Source organism: Equus caballus, chromosome 17 (genome assembly GCF_041296265.1).
Source record: "Equus caballus isolate H_3958 breed thoroughbred chromosome 17, TB-T2T, whole genome shotgun sequence".
In the NCBI taxonomy this organism is placed as follows: domain Eukaryota; kingdom Metazoa; phylum Chordata; class Mammalia; order Perissodactyla; family Equidae; genus Equus; species Equus caballus.
This window is the reverse complement of record NC_091700.1, coordinates 79,282,653-79,305,268: the sequence shown is the minus strand read 5'-3', so window position 1 is coordinate 79,305,268 and position 22,616 is coordinate 79,282,653.

Genomic DNA, 22,616 nt, shown 5'->3' with positions numbered 1-22,616 from the left:
ATTACTGCTAAAATTTACAACTGGATTTCACTAATCTCTTTTCATATTTTACATTTACAGTAGTTTTTCTTTTCTGATTTCCAATATTAAGATTTTTATTGTGTTATATAATCTATTTTCATTCTTACAGCACTTGAGATGCATACTCATGTTTATCTAACATTCCTAATTTTTTAAAAACTAGTTACTGTATCGTTGCCTAACAAAAACGCATACTACGTCACATTACATGTCTGTTTGATCTCCGCCTGGCTTTGGTCGCCTATCATCATGTTGATATCGTCTAGGATTGTACCTCTGTTCTCCTCCTCCCCTTCCCTTTCCTTCTCCCTCGCTCCCTCCTCCTCTCTCCTTCCTCCTCCATTACTAGAGTTTCATTAGATAACCATAAACTTTACCTCCCGTATCTATTGCAACGCTTTCGTGGATTTGTTTCTCTACTCATTGAGTACCTCTCCCAAGAGTGACTGTAGATCTTATGTGATTAAATCCTTTGGTGCCATGGATATCTGAAAATATTTTTATTACATCCATACATTTGAATGACAATTTGGTTGGATATAAAATCCTAGGTTCAAAGTTCCTTTCCTTCAAACATTTCAACCGTTCCTCTATTTCTTTCTTGCATTCAATGTTGAAGTCTGATATCGATCTGCTTCCTGTTTCTTTATAAATGATAGATTCCTAAAATTTACTTGTGCTTTCTGAAAGCTTTTAGAATTTTCTCTTAGGTTTTGATATTTTTACATTTCACTAATATGTGCTTAGATGTGGATGTTTTCTTCTCTCTTCTGTTTGCCACAGAATTCAGTTTTAATTTTAGATTTTAGGTCTTTCATCTTCTTTTAACTGTAGGAAAATATTTCCATTATTTCTTTGAATATTTTCTTCCTTTCTATTTGTATTTTTTCCCCTTCTCTGATATCAATTATCTTGATGTTGATCCCTCTATATCTACCTGCTATGTCTCTCAATATTTTTAAAAATATTTTATCTGTGTCTTTCCTATTGCATTTTCTCAATCTTAAACTTCAGCTCAGCAATTGTTCTTCATCTGTCATCATTTTCCTATTTATTCTGTGTATTGAGTAGTTTATTTCAACTACTATACTGTTCAATAACTACAATTTATTTTTTGTAATGTATTGTTTTATTTCATTTGACTAAATTCTTTTATCTAACTACATACATTTTAAATGCTTATCTGTAAAATCTTCTCCATTTGTTCTAAGAATTCTACTAACAGAGACATAATATGATGTTTTTCATCTTTCCTTAGAATGTTTTCTATTTCTCAGATGACTGGCTATTTATAAGCATATTTCCCTGACACTGTTTGCTACTCAATCTGGCCATATTTCCTGAAAAGGGGCTAAAAATCAGCCCTGTGGCCAGAACCTTAGGGAGGAGAGCCAAGGGCCCAGAGGCCTTGTGCATCATTCAAGTTCTTGGTACCCCACCAGTCAACTGTCAAGTTTCCCCATTTAACCCTTAGCAAAAAGCAATGTTGCAAAAACATTGTTTCCTCATCTTTTAAGATTTTGAGGAGGAGGAATTGAGGGAGAAATGCTTAAGGACAGCTCAACTGGTTCATATGCACCACTTTTCATAGATTCCTTAACTCAATGGGCATTTATGCTGCATCAGCTTCTCCCCTCCCCTCTATCAGAACCTGAGCTATTGCAGAAAATTTCTGTGTGAAGCATCAATGTGAGAGAAAGGAATAAGGTGAAGTTAAATTATTCCTTTCAACTTAATATCTTCCTGACACCTTCATCTAGCTCCATCCTTATCACCAGTTCAAGATAGCACTGAGTCTACTCAAGAGTTCCCAAAAGCATTTTGTTTGTTCATTTCTGGCTTACACCTGAAATATGTGGCTCCCTCTTTTAAATTTTCTCTGGGATTGGTATTACAGGAAGCTAGCGTGATGCTAGTTTGCCATCAGGATAGGAATCAGAAACACTTTATTCATTATTCCATCCCTTAATTTCTATCCATCTTAATATCCTCTCTTGCTTACTACACCACCAACTTTCTCTCCCAAGAACTCTTATATATAACATTGCCTTTGCATTTCTAATTTTTAAAATATCTCAAACCTGTTTTCAAAATAGAGATCAGAATTAAATTTTCTAAATAATGCAAAAGTTGTAATAAACATTCTTGTTCTTCAGTTACCCAAATAATATGTTGCGTCCTTATAACATGCTCAGCACTGTGGATAACTGATATAAACTATAAAATAGATATATGAGACACCCCTTGCCCTTGAGAAGTGTATGATATAACTAAGATGTAAAAAAGCATTACGTAAGTAAATTATAGCACAATATAACACATAATGATATTATCAGTAATATCCTTCCTATAAAATATTGCGATTCATCTATACGCATGACTGCTATTTCCTGCAGGATTAGAGCTCCCACATCAAGTATTATGTCTAATTTATTTTTATAATATAAATTTCTAGACTCTTTAAGTAAATATTCAATGAATAAGTGAGATTTCAGGATTTTAGATAAAGAAAATATCAATGAGGGCTGCTGTGGTGAAAGGAAATCACGAAAATGTCAACTTCTGAGGCTGGTCTTGAAGAGTCATGAAGCTTTGCTCAGGCAAAAAGGATGACAATGATTAATATGGAATAATTAATATTTAACATGATGGATACATGACAATTAATAGGAAGAGGATGATGGCAAGAGGAATCAAGTGAAAGTTTGATGGCGTCGTGAAAAGTAAAGTTTAATAAAGAAGATCATGTCATGCAATAGAGAATTGAGATGGTTTCTAATATTATTCTGTGACATTTATTTCTCAGACACTGTACTAGATGATTTCCAAAAGCATTCTTCACAATTCAATCTTCACATTTCAGAGGCCCATTAACTTCACATTTCAGATGAAGAAACTGAGGGTCAGAGAAAAAGAGAGACAAACTCAAACTCACAGAGAAAATCTGAACTGCATGTGTCAAGTGGAGAAATTATGCATCAGAGAGAATCAGGATCTTCAGATGAGACAAGAAAATTTTGTTGAATGCTAAGAGTTGTGATTCCATGAATTATCCCATTTCTCTACTGGGTGGGAATTTGGAGAACTTTTAACTGGGCATAATAGAATATAGGGATTAATTTCTCGTTACTGGAAACAATGGAAGCATGATAAAAATAATAGCTGAAAAGTATAAGTAAAATAATGACATTTCAGAGAGTAAAAACCCTCACTACTGTGCCATGCCCTGACTAAGCATGTTGTTTGCGTTGTCAGACAATACTCTGAGTGAGGCAGTATTATCCCAGTCTCACAGGGAAAGCCAAGTGTTTGTGGAGATGGTGTAAGTTGGTCAAAGCCACGTATTTAGTAGGTAGTGGAAAGTGCAGGCCTATCTTAACCTGCATATTTTGCCACTGAGGATAAAAAAGGAAAACTATTTTAATACCATTTAATAAGAACGCTGTGGAATATGAGTTTCTCTGAAGGACTTTGAGGCTCAATTTAGGAGATTAATGAGACAGATGAGTCACTTGGAACTAAAACTATTCTGAACCTAATCTAGTCTTTCTTTGATGATTCAGAAAGCATTTTAGGAGTTTTGTTATCAACACAAATTATCATTATACTAGTGATTCAAAAATGCAGAATGATAAGAATATTCAAGAGGATCACATAACATGGGAGTGATTCAGTTCATGAATAGCTAATTTTATTATATTATATGGTTACATCCAATCTCAAATATCCTTATAGAGAGAATAAAAATTCTCATCCTATTTTTAAAAGGGATGGAAATTGAGTAAGAGTCTCATCCAAGGTGGCATGAAAAGTTACAGAACCTAAAGGAAAATCCAATAAAAGCAGTAAAAGTGAATTCCATTTTATTTATTAATTGCCAAAATACGGTGACCAGAGCAGATTATCCTCAAGGGTGATTGTCTAATTCAAACATATAAGAATTTTTTGTGGGGGGAATCTCTTATAAGTGGATTAATTTCAATCTTACATACCACCATGAGTATGGGCCAGGACACCATTTATCACCTTCCCTCCATGCGACACCACTCTAAAAGGGGAATATAATGACATTTTGGACCCCTAGTATCAGTGCCAGGTAAGACCCTCTAAGCAATATTTTTCCAAATATGTATGAGTTATCCTTCTGATGCATAATTACTTCCGTACAATACCATAGATCCCACTGAGAGGGTGAGCAGCTGCTATAAAAACTTACGTTGACATTGCAGAGTCCTTCCTCAAGAGGATCTAGTTTCCATTTAATTGATGGTCTTATGTCTGGGAATTCTCCTAGGTCTAGAAACTGGGAAAGGAGTCATGGCTGCCAACATCATCCTTCTCCTGAATAACTCTCTGTCTATTTGGCATCTATAATCAAAGCAATGTCTTCATTGGCTGCCTATCTTACCCTTAGGAATACCATAGTCTATTAGTCACTGCTACAGATCCCTCTAGATCAGGTCCCCAGTTGCCATTTCAGGCTTGCTGCACACACTGGAATTACACCAACTGGTCTCTGAAAAGGTGAAGTGCTACCACCTGGCCTTTTCTTTCCCAGGATCTTACTATTTGCATTGATGCTAGTAAGCACAGTTTCATGGCTTCATTTCCTATTAACTAATCTGGGCTATACTGACCTTTTCAGCAATTCCAGAGCTCCCCTCTCTAGCATATTCCTCTTTGCTTTAGTGAAGAAAGTGTGTTCTAAGCCTTCTGGGGAAACATAATTAGTAAAGGAGTTTTCTGGTTTTACATAATAAATCTATTCAATCATGTCCATATCTCTGAGTCTTCTGGTCACTTTCTCAATACTCTGCCAAGGATGTTCCAGTATATCCGCTCCATTTACTATAAGCCATTTTCATCTCCAAGATTCAAAGTTCCATTCCTGGCATCCTTTCCAGGGAATTCACTCCTGATTCATAAAGAATCCTGTCATATAAATCCATTCTTCTCCATGCTGCTTCCTATTTGAACACCCCATACTCCAGCATGTTTAAGAAGCAACTCACTTACACACCCTCTTGATCAATTCTGGTAAATATTAACAAAGTTCTGAAGGACTTTTGGTAAATAATCCATTCCCCTTCATTTCTTCTTTTGGGTCTTGTTGAGAATTGATCTTAGTTATTGGTCTAGAAGCAATGACAGCGGGTTACAGGAAACTCTTGAAGAGGACAAACATAAATTTATAGGGCATCCACTTCAGGCATGGTCTTTGCAGGGTCTCTAGACAATGGCAGGCTACTCTACTCAAGAAAACAGATGAGGATGACTTTCATCAGCCTAAGAGTTTACAGGAATATGTGGATTCAATGTTCTCAAGCACATCCTACCAAAAGTCCCTGTATGCAGACTCTGTCTATTTTCCCATCAGGGTACTGATTTTGCTACTTTTATGGTCAAATGTTGATGCTGTTTTCAGCATAGTCTTCCCTCCAGATGCAGGAGATGATGACCTCTTTGAATGCTGAGATGGAGGCTTTTTGGCTTTCACAGTAAGGTCTGAGTTGATAGTTGAATGACCTAAACCTAGTCTTCCCTTTTTCAAGGCTTCTAAGAGAGTAGCCAAAACTACCCAACTTGACAATCCCTCTAGTTACTATTGCCCCATATATTTCAAGTGCTGGAAATATTGTATAAGCCAGCACTTCCACTTTAGCTGTGCCCCATCCCAATTCCCTGTAGGTGAGAGTTTTAGTAATTTTGAAATTGCAGCATTCAAACAGTTACCACATTCATTTTTTTTTCAGGAAGATTCGTTCTGAGCTAACATCTGTTGCCAATCTTCCTCTGTTTTTGCTTGAGGAATATTGGCCCTGAGCTAACATCTGTGCCAATCTTCCTCTACTTTATATGTGGGTCACCACCACAGCATGGCTGATGAGTGGTGTATGTCCGTACCTGGGATCTGAACACACAAACTCAGGCCATCGAAGTGGAGCATGCTGAACTTAACCACTACACTATGGTACTGGCCCCCACACGTTCATTTTTCACAGCAATGAATTCTTTGCTACCACCTGATAGTCAAGAAATCACATTCTAGAAACCCATAGTGAGGATTTGTCTTCTAGAACCACTTTTGGTAACAGCTGTCTTAGCTTGGGTTCCCCAAAAAGCAAAACCTAAATAAGAATTTGGGTGCACAGATTTAACTGGGAAAATTATCCCAGACAGTACTGTGAAGGGAAGGGGTATAAAATTTAGACAGGGAAAGGAGCAAAGCTGATATAGGATATGCCCACAACTGGATTACTACTGTAGGTGAGTGGTTCCAATTCCTCAAGGGACCCACTGAGAAGTTGTAAAGAACGTGCCCTAGAATTGCTGATGCTCATTGGCTGAAAGTCCCCCACCACCACTCTGGCCTTTGGAGGGACAGGGGAGGAGGCTCCTGCATTCAGAGCATGTTCTCACACAGAAAGAGAAGTCAACAGATGAGCTCCCAGAAAGAATGAGGAACAGGAGCAGGACACCAATAGTATCTCCAGTTTTTGTTCAACAATGCAGTTTTCAGGAGAGACCAGAGAGATCCTACCTGTGAGTCATTAAAATGGAAAACTATTTATGTGCAAAAACAATTTACCAAGTTTTACACTAGGTTAACATTTCAAGGTAGTTAATGGACTAAAATGGTTGATACAGGAAACACAAATTAATTAGCCAGGAACTCTGAAGATGTAGAGAAATTATGGGTTTTCAAGTAATCAATTACTTAATGGTTTATCCCCTAATAGTTTTGCAATATCTCTACAATTAGTTCATTCTGATAATAATTATGAAAGTCTACATTGTGTTAAAACTCGATAGCCCTGCAAACATTTTGTTCTTGTTCTAATGATTTAAGCTTAGAAATAATTAAGATTCCTTCTGATTAATTACACCATCTATTTTAGATTCTGGATATACAACAGTATACAAACTAATTATGTGTTAGTGAATCAATTAAGGACAAAATTGTTTATGAACACCTATTCTGTAAAAACTTTGATATCAAATACTAAAAAGAATAAACTATTCAGATAAGAAATATATATTCCATATTCATGAATGATCTTGGGGAGCTAAGTCTGTAAGAAAATAACAAGAATATAAATCAAAATTTTAAAAATCGTATGAACAATTTTGATATACGATAATAGTTTCACTACTTGCCAATATTAACAATATAAAGTGAATTATACCATTTATGAATCACAATTAAGCACTGAGATCCATTTAACTTAGAAATATTAATGGATTTTCTCATATATTATCTAATTTGATCACTCTAGAATTTCATTCAAAGTATAAAAATCATATATACACATTAATAATATATTTACTGAATGTTCCCATATGCTCAGCATCTCTATTGTAGTTTATTATTGACATTATTTTGAAATATCTTGGTTTGTCTTCTCATTTTAAACATCGTGACTCATGTTGTATATTTTAAATTATACATATATTATATGCACTTTTCCTTAAAAAATATGTTGTTGACTCAGTGATAGGTCTTAGTTTGTTTTATCAGGTAGAATTCTCAACTCTTCAAGTATTAAATACATGCATGTTAAATTGTACATGCTGATGGTGCCGGAAATTAAATATATAAAATCTTGTGTGTGTGTGTGTCTATGTTTAGAGAAAATTTGAGCCTAATGTGATTTTTTCCTGACAAGTTAAAATATTTCGCTTAACATCTTAATATCCACTTTCACAAGCTAGTACAAATATGACTCACAATAGCGACCGAGTTCTCAGGGAAATGCATTTATTATGTCCTCTACTTTGCTACTGTAGGAAATACATCATTTATTTGTGAAATATTCCCAAGAAGTAGCTGGTAAGAAAAAGTTCAGGCATATTGAGAAAGGTTATCACCCACATTGATCCTTGTTGAATTTTGGCTAATTAAAGATTTTATAAAATACAATACACAAGTCCTATAGACACATGTCTAAAAACTTAATATCTGTGAACTATTACATTTTATGCCACCAATAAGCATAGAAAAATATTTTTAAATCAATTTAAATACAATACATGCGTATAGTAAAACATTGTTTACATTATCGTTAAAATCCATTCTTAAAAAAAACGTTTGTTTCTTCATAATGAATTATGAAAGAAAAGTCATATGCATTATAAGCTATTTAGCCATATTTTCCCTATGGTAACATTCTTCAAGTATGAAGATAAGCGTAGCAGTGCCCTCATCACGCCATTAGTCTTATTTCTGCCTTGTGAAGATCTCATTCTGTAGGGATTTGACTAATGAAGTTTTGACGCTGAGACAATCATGGCTTGCTCAGAGCGGAGACTGCCAATTCAACCATATTGTGCTGAACTGTAGAGAACTGTGCCAAACTGTGTGTGTTCACTTCAGAAACAAGCTGTTCACTAAAAGGAAAAGGAAAGAAAAAGGTAAGCGGCAAAATACATTTTAAATAGTAACTATGAGGTCCTGGCACACTTAAAAGGTTTGATTTATTTTCTCACAGTATCAAAACAGTCAATGTAACAGTTTCTTTCTGAGGATGAACAAGATTAATAAGCAACTTCAGTATCAACTCTATTTTCAACCTGTATGTAGGAAAAGAACACTTTCAAAGACATATTGCAGTTTGCAATAGTGCCTTAATGTTCAAACTCCTTCATTTATTCCAAAATAAAATATTTATTCTAGTGCAACCTTCTGCCAGGCACTGGGCTAGTCTTGGACCTACCCCTATTTCTTCTTTTTGTTTAAAAATATCTTTTAATAATTTACAGGGAATTCTTCCACATTACAAGTAATAAATTATGAGTCAGAGTCCTGTAATGTCTTATTGTTAAAATATTGGGCGACTTTAAAGTCAATTATCTTTTGCTCCACCACCATGCTCTCCTGTTTTGCATCTATGACGTTACTTGTGAATTATATTATAATTCTTTGATAACAAGCTTTTATTGACAACTTAACTAATGATGAATTTAGGGACCGTATCTTTTGCATCTTGGTCTCTCTTGCATCGAATACGGTTGCCAACAGGTAGTATGATGTAAATCTATGTTTACTGCAAAAACATTAAATTGAAAAATATAAATTAGGAAGGCAAGGAGGATTCAATGACCAAGTATTCATACCCAGAGTGCTGCTAAACTTCTGTGAATTATGTACATACACATATAAACAATTTATATTCATTCATTTTGAATTTACAGAGAGCCAAAAATTAGTGTATTTTCTCTTTTAAAATTTATTTTAACAAATTTGCTTGGATTTCTTTGGCTTTTTTTCTTGTGTCCTTTGCTAAATAATTGCTTTTGTTGTACCGCTTAAAATTAGCAAATATTTAAATTATGATGATAAACTATGTCTAACTAGAGTTTAAATACAATTTAACTATCACTTTTATTTTGAAATCACTTTGGAATAATTATTTAAATTTACGTTTACATATAACTGGTTTCAGTGCTCACTTACAATTATTTCATACGTTAGCCTCCTGATTCTTCTCTATGTAACTTAACTCTTTACCGCTTAGGAAGAGTACGTAGCTAGTGTACTTGTGATTTTAAATATGTCAAGATATATTTTTGTAGCTCTAAATATTGAGGGATAATTTTGCTAGATAATTATAGGTCACATATTTATTCTCTAAATTCTTATTTCTTCAGGCATGTAATGTTACAGAGAAATCGGAGGGCATACTGATTATATTTTTTTCTTTTTGGACTATTAGTGTTCATATTTTTTTATTTAAAAAATAGGTATATATGACATTGGTATCTTTAAAATTGATTTTACCTAGTTTTTGCCGTACTCTCGTATTATTTCTATCTTTAGGAATAGGTTGATTGCTTCTATTCCGGTTGTTCTTGTGTCTTTCTTAAATCCCAACTACCAATAGGCTAGATGATATTATGTTTCCTTAATAATATTTATTGTTATCTGTCTCTTTAAAAATTTTGTTAAGTATTTCTGCGTTGAAGGAGAATTCTCAAATCTGTCCTACAATTCACTGGCTTGGTTTTCTGAGGTGACAATTCTGCTCTGAAGGTCATAAAAAACAGTGATAATTAGATGTTAGGTCTATCAGCTTTGTAAAACTTTTCTATCTTTCCTAATAGTTTCTTTTTCATCTGGCCCTTCACAAAATTTCCTACTATTTTAAATTTGTTGTCTTATGGTTTTAAGTTATTTCATAGTCTTTTTAAATTAAATTCAACTTAAAGCAAAAGCACGTGCTTTCTAAATTTTACTTCTATCGCCCATTTTCCATGGTTATTCTCTTTTTCTAAAGTGGTAGAGCTTTTCTTTGACTCCATCTAGGATTTTGTGTTTGTTCGCGTTCTTGGTTGGTGCTTTTGAGGGATGTTTGCATTGTATTTGTTTTCACTCTTTTCCCTATCTACTTCTTTTACACGAGGAATGGATTCTCTAGAGCTAGGGCATTAACTACGTAGTAATCTTCTCTGATTTCCTTGTTATTCACCTGTGTGCTGGTGGAAAGTCTCTCCTATACCTCACACAGAAAATTTGGGGTCATTTATAGGACAACTTCAGTAGTCCGAAGAGTGAGGATAGGTGGCTAAAACCGAGAAGTCCCAACAGGGGCTCATTATTTGCTACACTGCAGCTTTTTAATTTCTTCTTTTGTTAAACCTCATCTCCATTACCCACCTCACCTTTTGACATTGTCCTTCTACATTAACTTAAGTCAGTCTTGTTCTTCAGGCTTCTTCAACTCTCACTCGCTAGCAATGCTGTACCCTTTCCTGAGAAGCAACACGCCAGAGCTTCATGGATGCAGAATGCAGGAGGAAGCCCTCAGTTATTGACATGTAGACAAATGACACTTTCATTTACGATTCTAGAGTTTTTGCTGTTTTTCTGTTCATATTATGCATAACGTCAGTGGATGTGAGGGACGTGGCAATTAGCAGAGAAATCAGTTAGATATGATGTTCTTCACATTGCCTTCTTCTGCCCAGACGTATGAACAAATAAAATTATGTGTCATTTTACATTTCTGAAACAGAGAATCAGGAATATCCTGGCATATTATTTTCTCATGGCTTATTGTGTTCTCAGGATCATCATTTTATTTATCCACCCATTTGACAAACCTTTCCCACATATCTGCTTTATGCCAGTAAATGAAAAGGCTAAACAGATATGGTCTCTCCCCTAGAGGAGCTTAATAGAGTCAGGGAGGGGAGGAAAGCTGCATAAGCCAATATTCATATGCAAGATAATCACAGATAAAAATAAAGACTAGGGTGGAAATAAAAAGAGATGCTGTAACAGAGTAAGGGGGCTTCAACCAGGGTGTTCAAGGAAGGAGTTCTCTGTGGGCTTCAGGAATGAGAAGCTGGCATTGTGTTAGAATGGGAGCGGGGGCCAGGGTAGGGGGGGATGTAGTGTTGAGAGGTGGAGGGGTCAACCCATTTGGGGAGGTGTAGACCATAGAGTGGAGTTTGAATAATACAGCATTTTAGGAACCACATGGAAGAAATTGAACAGATGTGTTTAAAGATCTGGTTTGATTTTTAAACAGATCACTCTTGCTAGTAGCGACTGTGTAGAGAAAGTATTTGAATGTCCTGGGATGAGGGTGTCAGAGAGGAGACAGAAGCAGCTAAAGTACTTCATTGTTTACTAATGAGGAGAGGACTAGAAGGGTAATAGGTTTAAAAGCAGTTTTTATTATGTAACTAAATACATTTTTCCTGAGAACATGTAAGAATTTAGCTTCCCTCAAGCAAACATGCCCCACATAAATAGCACTTTAAATAATTGTCTTTGGCAGAAATTGATTAATATTGTTTCCTTTTATTACCTTCTTTCCCTTGATTTCTTTTTCTTTCCTAATTTGTTTCCTGTTTATTTCCTTTTAATATGCGGATACAATTTTGGAAAGACAACTTAGCAGAACCTCATTTTCCTTTTGAACAGAATGCATCAATTATACTTATGATGATACTAGAAATCAGTAGATTTAAAGAAAGAAGAGTCATTGGTGCGCATCAAATTTTCTTTTAACTATTGTTAGGCATTTTCAATTTTAAGTAAAAATATCTTTAAATAGTTCTTTATAAAGGCACACAAATTAATTACCCAAAGAAAATCAATGCAACTTGATGCGGCACCTGAGTTTCCAGAATCTGTCCATTTCTAATGTTTTGGAAAATACAAATTGTTAAAATTAAGACAACTCTTGTTGCTGTATTTCTCATGTTTACACCACAAAAGTTCTATTCTTCTTTTTGCTGAAAAGATAACGGATAGAGGGTTTTTATTTATTTTTGAAAGAGAAGCCTGAAATTCTGGAATGTATAATAAACAGTAACTGTTAAAATAAACCTTTACTTAGATCTTTATTTCTGAAAATAAAACGTGCATCACAGAGCATTTTTGGTGACTGCTTGAGTCTTTTTTGGAATTATATCTACATTTTTTTGGAATTACATCTACATTTTCAAATTCCACTCTTGCACTCTTACGTTTCAGAGCATGGATCTGAGACATTACTCCCTTGCTTTAATGCTGCAATAATTTAGCATTGCAATGAAAATAAATCGCAAACCCCAAACAGAGTCATTCCTATCTCCTCCACCTCATTTATCACCATCCTTCTCAATTAACTATGGTCCAGAGGTATTTGTTTGCTTCCTGCCTGTTTCTTGAACACTCAACTCTGAGTCAAGTTGTTTGTTGACTGAATTCTTTCACCCACAGACTACCAGTTCAAAAATTTTATGCTGACCGCTACCAGTAGCTTGGCTCCTCCAGAAAGTGGACCAAGCTTTAAAGTATACCTAAGTGCCAGCCTCTAGTATTAGACTACTCATCTAATGTCAGCAGCCCTGCGTATTGGCGTTTTCCTCATCTTGCTGATGTGTTCATCCATATCTCGGTTTGAAATGCATCTTCTTAGAAGGGCTTTCCCTAACCACACACTATAAAGCAGGCCCTACCCTCAATGTTCAACCTATCCCAGTGCCTTGTTTTATTTCCTTCATGGCACTTTGAATTTATGTGTTTCTATTTACTTGTAAATGTACTTATTTTCTGTCCTACAGCAGGGCAAACTCAATCAGTAGAGAACCTTGGTCTGCCTGGTGCATCTCAGCATGGGAGATGGGGCCCAACAAGTGTATCTGCTTAATAAATATTTGTAGAAAGGTGAATGAAGGAAGAAAAGAAAAATTAGATTCATAATCACAATGAAAACTTAGAATTGGGCCATTTTTTAAAAACTATACATCTAGATTGGAGGTGTGCAAACTATAACTAGTGAGCAAATCAAGCTTTCAGCCTGATTTAGTATGGCCTGCTCTCAAGTATTCTTAAATACTAAGAAGGTCTTTTACAACTTAAAGAGTTATAAAATAAACAAGGAAGACTATATCACAGACAGTATGTGGCTCGCAAAGCATAGACTATTTACTATCTGGTCCTTTATGGAATGTTTGCTAACACTGTTGTAGAGTAAGTCCCCAATGATGCCAAATGTTATTGGGACGAATTTGGATTACTTTCTGCTTTAATTTCCTCTCATGAAAAATTAGGAGATTGGATTAATGGAACTCTTAATTTCCTTTCACTTTAGACTTTTGATAATCCTTCTGAAAGGTGAATGGAGAAAGCGTAGTTAACCAGACCTGTCCTCCTTAGTCTCCTGGTGGATAGGGGACAGAAAAGAGAAAGTCAGTAAAGAGTGAGTAGATATGAGAATTTACAGAGCGTTGCTTAAAGCAAGGCATCTCTCCTGGGAAGCTGAAACAATGTAGTCACTGTCTTAAACTTCAGCAAAGGATATATTGCATCAAAAACCTATGGAAGTTAAAACGCAAATCTCTTTTCCTGAATCTTCAACAGGTACACTCCAATGGTCAACATATCAACAAGATAAATATGAGGAAAGTCAATGATCAATTAGAATAACGTTTTCATATATGTGAAAAACACAGCTCTGTTGCCAGTCTGTTTGGGTTCAAATCCTGGCTCCACCAGTATTACTAGATGTGTGTCTCTGAGCACACTTCACCTCTCTGGATCTCCATTTTTTTTAACTGTAAATTAGTGACAACAGAGCTCCTACCATATAGAATTGTCAAGAGGGCTAGTGTGTTAATATTTGTAACATAGTACATATCACAATGTCTTGGTTAAATAAAATAGAATTTCATTGAAGATTTATTGTATATCATTTCCCTTAGGCAATAAGATTCCATGGCACATAGTACAGTGCTACAATCAGATTTTCTCATATTTCTGTAACATACACGCTTAATGGAGATTGTACAAAAATTAACCTTATATTGAATTCGACAGTTAGTTCATTTTGTGTTTGTTTTCAAATTATTTTACCATTGTTAGAAAGGAAATCTTAGCCTTTTCATTCCCATTAGTTTCAAAATGAAAACTTAATTTAGCTTTCAAAATGATTTTATTTTAACACATAAAAATAAAACAGCACAAAACGTACTTATTGGTCACAATTGTTCTTAACCATTTAAGTCACAGGAAAGCACAATGAAGAGCAGATCTTTCTCTTCTCTGTGAGGTCTTCCTGACCCCTTTTAAAAATTACACACCACACACAAACACACATATACACTTGCTCTGTTCAACTTACTTGCTTTGTTCATCTCCATGACACTCATTACTATTCCATACACTATATATTTTAATTATTTAATTGGTATTGTATGTATCACTTCATTAGTATATAAACACCATAAAGGCAGTGTGTTTTGTTCAGTGTTTTCATTATTGTTTTTTCTTCCTTCTCTACTTATTTTCCTGTCATAAATTAGATACTTAATATATACATGACCAATGAATGAATAAATAGTTAAATGACAATTTATAGGTTTATTCAACACATATTCACTAATCTTTTATGATATGCTAGGCCCTGGGTCTGCATAGTTTAGAGTGCCGGACTTGTTTTCGTGCACCTCTGTATGTATCGGTGAGACACAGAGTAGAAAATGCTCACATATTTCCCTAAGTGTGTTAATAAATTATAGTAGTTGATACTATAGTAGTGCTAGAGAACATAGAAATGAACCGAAATATTTTATATTTGTACACATACACATGTTTACACCTATTTGTACATGTGGATCTTCTTTCAGAAATGAGTATAGACTTAGACAATAGCAAATGGCCTTTGATTTTAAAGGTTCTTCCTCCTTTCTGTATTATTATTATTTTTAATCCGTTGACACTTTTTCCGAACAGCTCTCTGACAACAATTAAATAAATATCTATTTTTATTGAATGGAGCCTTGGGATGATGAGAAATCAAAAATTTTCTCCACCTGGATGTTAAAGGTGGTGAAAGATAAGTCTGTTTCATTTTCATGTATTGTTCTATGTGAATAGATAAATTTATGAGTGATCAGAGGTTGCTCTAAGAAGACTGAAGTACATTGTTAGAAACTAATTGTTACCCAGGGGTTTCAGGTACAAAAATCTAAAATGTTCAAAGATTACAGACTTCAGATTCATTGGGGTGATATAAGCAGCATCTGTTTCTTGCCGCAGAATGAGATTTCAACCTTGTTAAACAACTGAAGTTCGTGGCATTCTCAGGAGACATCTGGGCTGCTCATCAAGGAATGCGGAACCGCCAGAATAAAAAGAATAATCGTGGTAAAAGTAAAATAGAAAATAAGTTAGGGAAGGAACAAAAATCTAATTAAAACTGTTGAAAATGAAAATATTACATCGGAAAATTCACATTCCAAAACCAGGAAGATTTTATATAGCTTTAGCCACACTCCTAAATGGCACAACAGTGGACCATCAATCTGACAGGAAAAAAGTGCAAAGCTCAGGCACAAGATTATAAAGCACAGTCTTAATCATGTATTGATTAAACTTTAATGCCATTATGGAGTGACCTAAGCAATAACTTTTTTTTTTTCTACTTTATCTCCCCAACCCCTCCCCCGTACATAGTTGTATATCTCAGTTTCAGGTCCTTCCAGTTGTGGGATGTGGGACGCTGCCTCATTGCTGCCCGACAGCGGTGCCACGTCTGCGCCCAGAATCCGAACCCTGGGCCGCCGCAGCAGAGCGCGCAAACTCAACCACTCGGCCACAGAGCTGGCCCCTAAGTAATAACTTTTAATGCATAGAAATTTAGATTGCTACAGTTTCCAGACATAAGGTTTAAAAATGCAGGGATCTTGAAATCGCTGATCATTAAACTATATATATGGGCTTGTAACACCATTGTCTAAGCAAACACACTATAGAAATCTTAAACCTGAAAATATTTTTACCATTATTAAAAATAATGCTCCCTTTTTGCTGTCTCTCATATATATATGAGATATATATTTTGTACATTTTATATGTTATGTTTATAAATTTACATGTTTTTATATATATATGCATAGATACACCTATAGTGATATATATGATATTGTGGTTATATATATATATATGTTTATACATATATATACACACACACACATATATAGTGAGTATATGTATTCACTATCATATTAGGGTTATTTCTTGGGTAAAACTTCTCATGCCCTCTTCTGAAGACAATTCTCTTACTAATAGTCAAGTAAATACTCATGAGGAGAGAAAAGCAAACTAGAATTCCAACTTCTTTGTCCAACTCTAGCTGGGGGACAGGAACTGATGTTAACTGAGTACCTAGCTACTATACCTGGTTCTGTCAGTCACAGTCCAGTCAAGAACACAAAAGAAACACTAGTTATTTTAAGAGACAGGTTATTATAAGGAAATGATTAAACTAGTGTTGGAAAACTAGTAAACAAAATGAGCACACTGAGTTAACATAGTTCTAATATCATTAGGAAACAAATATCGCCTGGGAGAAGAAATGGAAGAGGTTGAGTATATCAGAGCCTGGAAACTGGGAGGAGGGATCATGTGGCTCTGTGACTCATTCCTGTGAAGGGACGGCATTGTCCAGCTGGTGTTGAGAATGCCAAGAAAGCTAGAAATTAGAATTAATGAAAAGGTGAAGGGATATTGCCGAGGTGATGCTGACAGGTTTACCCCAACCTGTCAAGCAAACAGGAGGGGCAAGTCTCTTTCCTCTTCCAATATTTCAGCTTCCCTTTATTTTCTCCTTTTGGTAGAACACCGCCAGGAGCCAGGTGATAAATGAGAGCTATGGTTTCCACAGTCCCAGCCCCAGGAACACAATGCAGAGTGTAGAAGGCTGGGTTCACAGAGAGAGGCAATAGCTTAATAACTGGCACATTGATTAAGTATGCAGTTTTAACTTGCAGGTGTTTGAAGCCTCAATTATGTTATTCCTCCAGTAATGGCTACCAGCAATGTTCTGTCAATACGCTCACGTTTACTACTGGGTAGCTAACCTCCTTAACGGCATATCAATTTAATTCTATACATTTTAGATACTTACAGTTATTGAAATAGATACTTTTAGATCTTAGAACTTTACCGTTTTTGTTTCATATTATCATTTTCACGTTTTATTCAAAGTTTTCCTCTCTCAGATCCAATCTTCCACCAGTGCAAGCTAAACTGATAACTGGAACAGCCTCATATTAATGGGAGCCAAAAATCTGCTCTTTCACCTGCCCCCTTACCTCCCTATGCCTGCCATTAAGTTGTGAAGGGGCTATTAAGAGGAAACAGGCACCGCCCCATGGCTGAGTGGATAAGTTCACATGTTCTGCTTTGGCAGCTCAGGGTTTGCCAATTCGGATCCTGGACGTGGACCTACGCACTGCTCATCAAGCCATGCTGTGGTGGCATCTCACATAGAAGAACTAGAAGGACTTACAACTAGGATATACAGCTATGTACTGAGGCTTTGGGAGGGAAAAAAAGAGAAAACAAGAGAAAGGTTGGCAACAGTTAGCTAAGGGCCAATCTTCCTCACCACCCCCCCCCCCCCCAAAAAGGGGAAAATAACATCTGCTTTTCTGGCTCTCTGTAGTAAAGTTGATATCTGCTCCTGGTTACTCATAATTATTTTCTAGTTTGTTTTCTATTTGTTCAGCTGGGACTGATGGTAGTATAAGAAGGCCCTGCAGATAAAGGCTGAATCTAAGTAGTCTGACCATGTAATGCTGGTGGTCCATTAACAGTTCAAATAAATTTCCGGTTGTCCACTGGAGGTGCCATATCAAATTAAGCAAGTGCCTCTTTGCCTTTTGCTGGTTTTGTCCCACACAAACCTATAGCTGCTCCTCGTTATGGCCCACAACCCTGAACACTATGGACAAGAGATGGATCAATTATCTGTGACGTTTTGAAATAGGGTTTTGGTGAGTATTCTTTCCCATTATCCCACCTGCCAAGTCTTGCTCATGGTCTTGTCCATCTCTAGCAAGCCCTGAGAATATCGGCATATTCAGTGAATAAGCAGACATTCAACCAGAAAATAAACATTAGACTTTGTACAGGCAGTCATAGATTTCATAAGATATTCTCTTGCTGTTTCTCCTCCTCATGGAAGGAAAGGTGAAGGGATGACTTCTTTTTATGAACTGTGTCCAATCCAAAGGCTTCCATTTTTATACTTATATTCAGCTAGGTGGTGAAAGAGGTGGTGGTAGGGCTGTTTCTCTTGAAATTGTACTTGTAAGATTATCTTTGGGATTTTAGCTAGTTCTAACAGCTGGTAGTTCCCTAAGCTTACAAAACTAGGCACTTCACAGATTTTGTTCTCAGTTGTGGGTCTGGTATCCAATTCCAGGAACCCCACCCAATGAAGTTCTATATACATGAACTGATTTAGTCATCACAGCAATGCATGAAGTACTATTATTGCTCCAATTTAGAAATAAGAAAACTGATGGTCAGCCCTGCAACTGGTAAATTATAGATCTAGGTTTAAGACAAATTCAAGTCTAATCACACCTAGGCTCTTTTAACTTTATCTTGGTGTATCTGGAACACCAGCTCATCTTTCAGAACATCTGAGGGACCCATATTGGAACAGGTTGGAAAGGGATCCAAGTGAAATTCTTCCTATGGTGCGGAGTTCTTCTCTAGGGATTAACAGAAATAGTAAGGAGAGGGATGTCAGTCAGTAGATACTGAATAAAATAAGCAAATTCTAGCATAGATTTCAATTTTGAATTTTTTTAAGATTTAATCTCTTTGTGCCCAAGTTCTTCACATATAAATAGGAAAACTCATAGCTTCTACTTCATAGGATTATTGTCAGAAATAAATTTATCATATGTAAGGTACTTAGAATGTTGCAGGGCACAGAATAAGCACTCAAATTATGTTGTTATTATTGTTATCATCCCTCCATTTATGTACAGAAAGCATACACTATCTGGGCATACAGATGGAGGCCAGAGAATTCTTGACTCGCTTTGAATGCTTTGGTAATATCTCCAAAAATATACCACATTCTGTGAGCTGGGAAAAGAGTGTCTTCTCTCTGTTTGGATTAAAGGGAGGAACCAGAGAAGCTTATTCTGTCTACACCGCTTTCAATCATTTTGAGATCTGTATCTATTTCCTTTTGTTCTGTTTAAAACTTTGGGCCGGTTTTAGGGCCTCTTCTTTGGTCCATTTTTGTTACCTTGCTTGGTATACATGCGGGTTGCTGTGCTCTTGTTTCACAGCTACTATCTCCACAATTTTAGCCCTTGCTTTCAAAGAAATTTTTGCAAGACTGCCAGTTGGAATAAGTAATTAACACTTCAGCTCAGCTCTGAAAGGGGAAAACAACTGTGGCATACAAACTCCTGCCAAAGTCAGTTCTCTCACTCAGAAAACGCCTGAAATACTCATCAGGGTACTTTCAATTTCACTAAAGAAGAAAAGAACAAAGGCAAAATGATCAAAATGGAAGTTCACCAGCTTATCCCTATCAACTGTTGAACAAAACTAAAGTGGAAGAGAGAGTGAGTGAACTGAAGTAGTGTGTATCAACACAGAGGGATCTCCCTAATATTGTATTGAAAAATAGCAAGTCACCAAAGGATATAGGCAATACAATAAAATTCATTTCAAAGGTTAAAAACACCCAAAACCACACGATTTGTTGCTTTGTGATAAATATGCAACAAAATTCAAGAACACCTATGAAACTAATGTACGCCAAATTCCAGATGATAATTGGCTTTTGTACGGTAGATTGGGAGAGATACTGAGGAGACTTGGAGTTTATCTTTACATCTTAATCTGGGTGCTGAGCTCATAATTGTTGTATTATTTCTATAATTTGCATGTACATGATCTATTTCAAACTAAGCAAATTGAGGGGCACAGTCATCCAATAAATCTCATAAAAACAACTCAGAAGGAAGGGATGTTGCAATGAGTCAGTCTAGATCTGAACAAATCTTAGCGTTATTCTGAAGAACACTGCTGATTTTTCTGTTAACATGGATCCATTCTGTGTGAATAGCCAGTTAAGTTTATGGCACACTTCTGTTTTCACTGCCGTCACCATCTTTCCTAGGACCTGTGTAGAGGAATGAAGTAGAGCCAATTCTCATCTATGAATCTGTTTTCAAGAGGAAATTACATGGGACAGCAGTGTTCTGAATCTGCTCTCCAGAGGTAGCCAGGCTTCTTCTCTTGTCTTTTGTATGGGATTCTTCTGTTCTAAAATAGTACTCCTGTATTAGCTAGGTTCTCCAAAGAAAGAGAACCATCAGAATATGTGTATATCTGTATATCTATATCTATATAGAAAGCGAAAAAAGAGAGAGATGGAGACAGACAGAGATTATAAGGAATTGGCTCATGCGTTATGGAGGCTGAGAAGTTCCAAGATTTGCAGTTGGCCATCTGGAGACCCAGGAGAAAGGCTTGAGAACCAGGAGAGCTGAAGGTGCAAGTTCTTGTCCAAAATCCTGCAGACGCCGAACCCTAGAAGAGCTGACTTTTCAGTCCCAGTCAAATGCAGGAAATGACCAACATCTCAGGTCAGCAGTCAGGCCGAAGGAGTTCCCTCCCACTCCCTGGAAGGTCAGCCTTTTGTTCTCCTCAGGCCTCCATCGGATTGGATGAGGGTCACCCACGATAGGGAGGGCCACCTGCTTTCCTCAGTCTACTGATTCAAACATTAATCTCCTCCAAAACCACTCTCCCAGACACTCCCAGAATCATGTTTGATCAAATATCTAGGCACGCTGTGGCCCAGTCAGGTTGACACAAAATTAACCATCACAACTACTGACAAATCTTCCTCTTATCTCTCTCTTGAAATAGTATGTCTCTCTTGAAATCTATTTGTAGAGAAAAGGGTGAGGCAAACCCAAGTCTGGTTCCTGGCACTTCAAATATATCCTCCAAAATTATCATAAATATCATCTTTCATTTTCTGTAACTGAAGTCTCTCACTGCTAGTATCATCCTCTTGAAGTCCTTGTCTTCTAGAAATCATGTGTGTTTGGCAAATAGATAATTATTGTTGGTGTGCATTCCTACAGTGTTGTGTAGCTACAAACTGCTCTCCCGCAAACTAACAGACTAGCAGGAAGTATATATATCACAATGATGAAGCCGATCAAAGATTAATATCATGCCTTGCTTCAAAGCTAATAATGACAATCCCATGAAAAACCTATTGTTTGTTTACTGAAACAAAATAGTATAATAATTAATGTTAAATATGCTTCTTTACTTACTTGTCATCTACTACAAAAGATTCATCAGAATATTTATTAGAGATTTTGTAATGAACTATTTTTTTCATTTTGAGTTCTCCCAGCTTCAGCTACTGTTTTGAATTTGAAATCCAGATTGCCCTTTGAAAAGTGAAGTTTAATTATAACTATAGCAGCCAATATTTTAACAGCATTTCAAAAGCACATTGATATATGGCTTATTCTGATATTTTTTGCTTTTTTAGTATTTAATGCCAAGGTGAGAGAATATTTTAGAGCCAATCAGGCTATCATTTCAGATTTGACATATCCTGAGTTGCCGTGTCACAATCTTTTATAGGAAAAATGCATTGCTTAGCACTAATAGTAATCATCTCTTTCTATATAAAAATAAACCATCCACAAGATACAAGAAAGCTTTTTGTGATTTTTGTTATTTACTGTAAAATTGGTTAAAGATGGCGTACAGGATACATCTCATCTATGTCAAATAAACTATGAAATGTCCAGTTAATTTCATTTTTGGGGGACAGTTTTCATGCAATGTAATATATAAATATTTAATGTACAGTTAGATGATGTGTACAATTTCGTAACCCACACCTGTACTAAAATATAGATAATTTTATTTTATGACCTCAGAGAGATTCTTGGTGTCCCTGCCCAGCCAGTTCACACTCCTGACCCTGGAAAACCACTGATCTGATTGCAATCACCATAGGTAACTTTTTCCTCTTCTAGAACTTCATATAAATAGAATCATATAAAACCTACCATTTTGTATCTGCTGTTTTTCATTCAACACATTTTTTGAGATCTGTCCATGTTGTTGTAGTGTCAGTAGTTTGTTCCTTTGAATTGCAGAATATTATTTCATTAAAGGACTATGCCATAGCTGTTTATCCATTCTCCTATAAATAGACAAGTGTTCCAGTTGGGGGCTATTATGAATAAAAATATGATTAATTTTTTTTTGAGGAAGATTAGCCCTGAGCTAAATCCGCCACCAA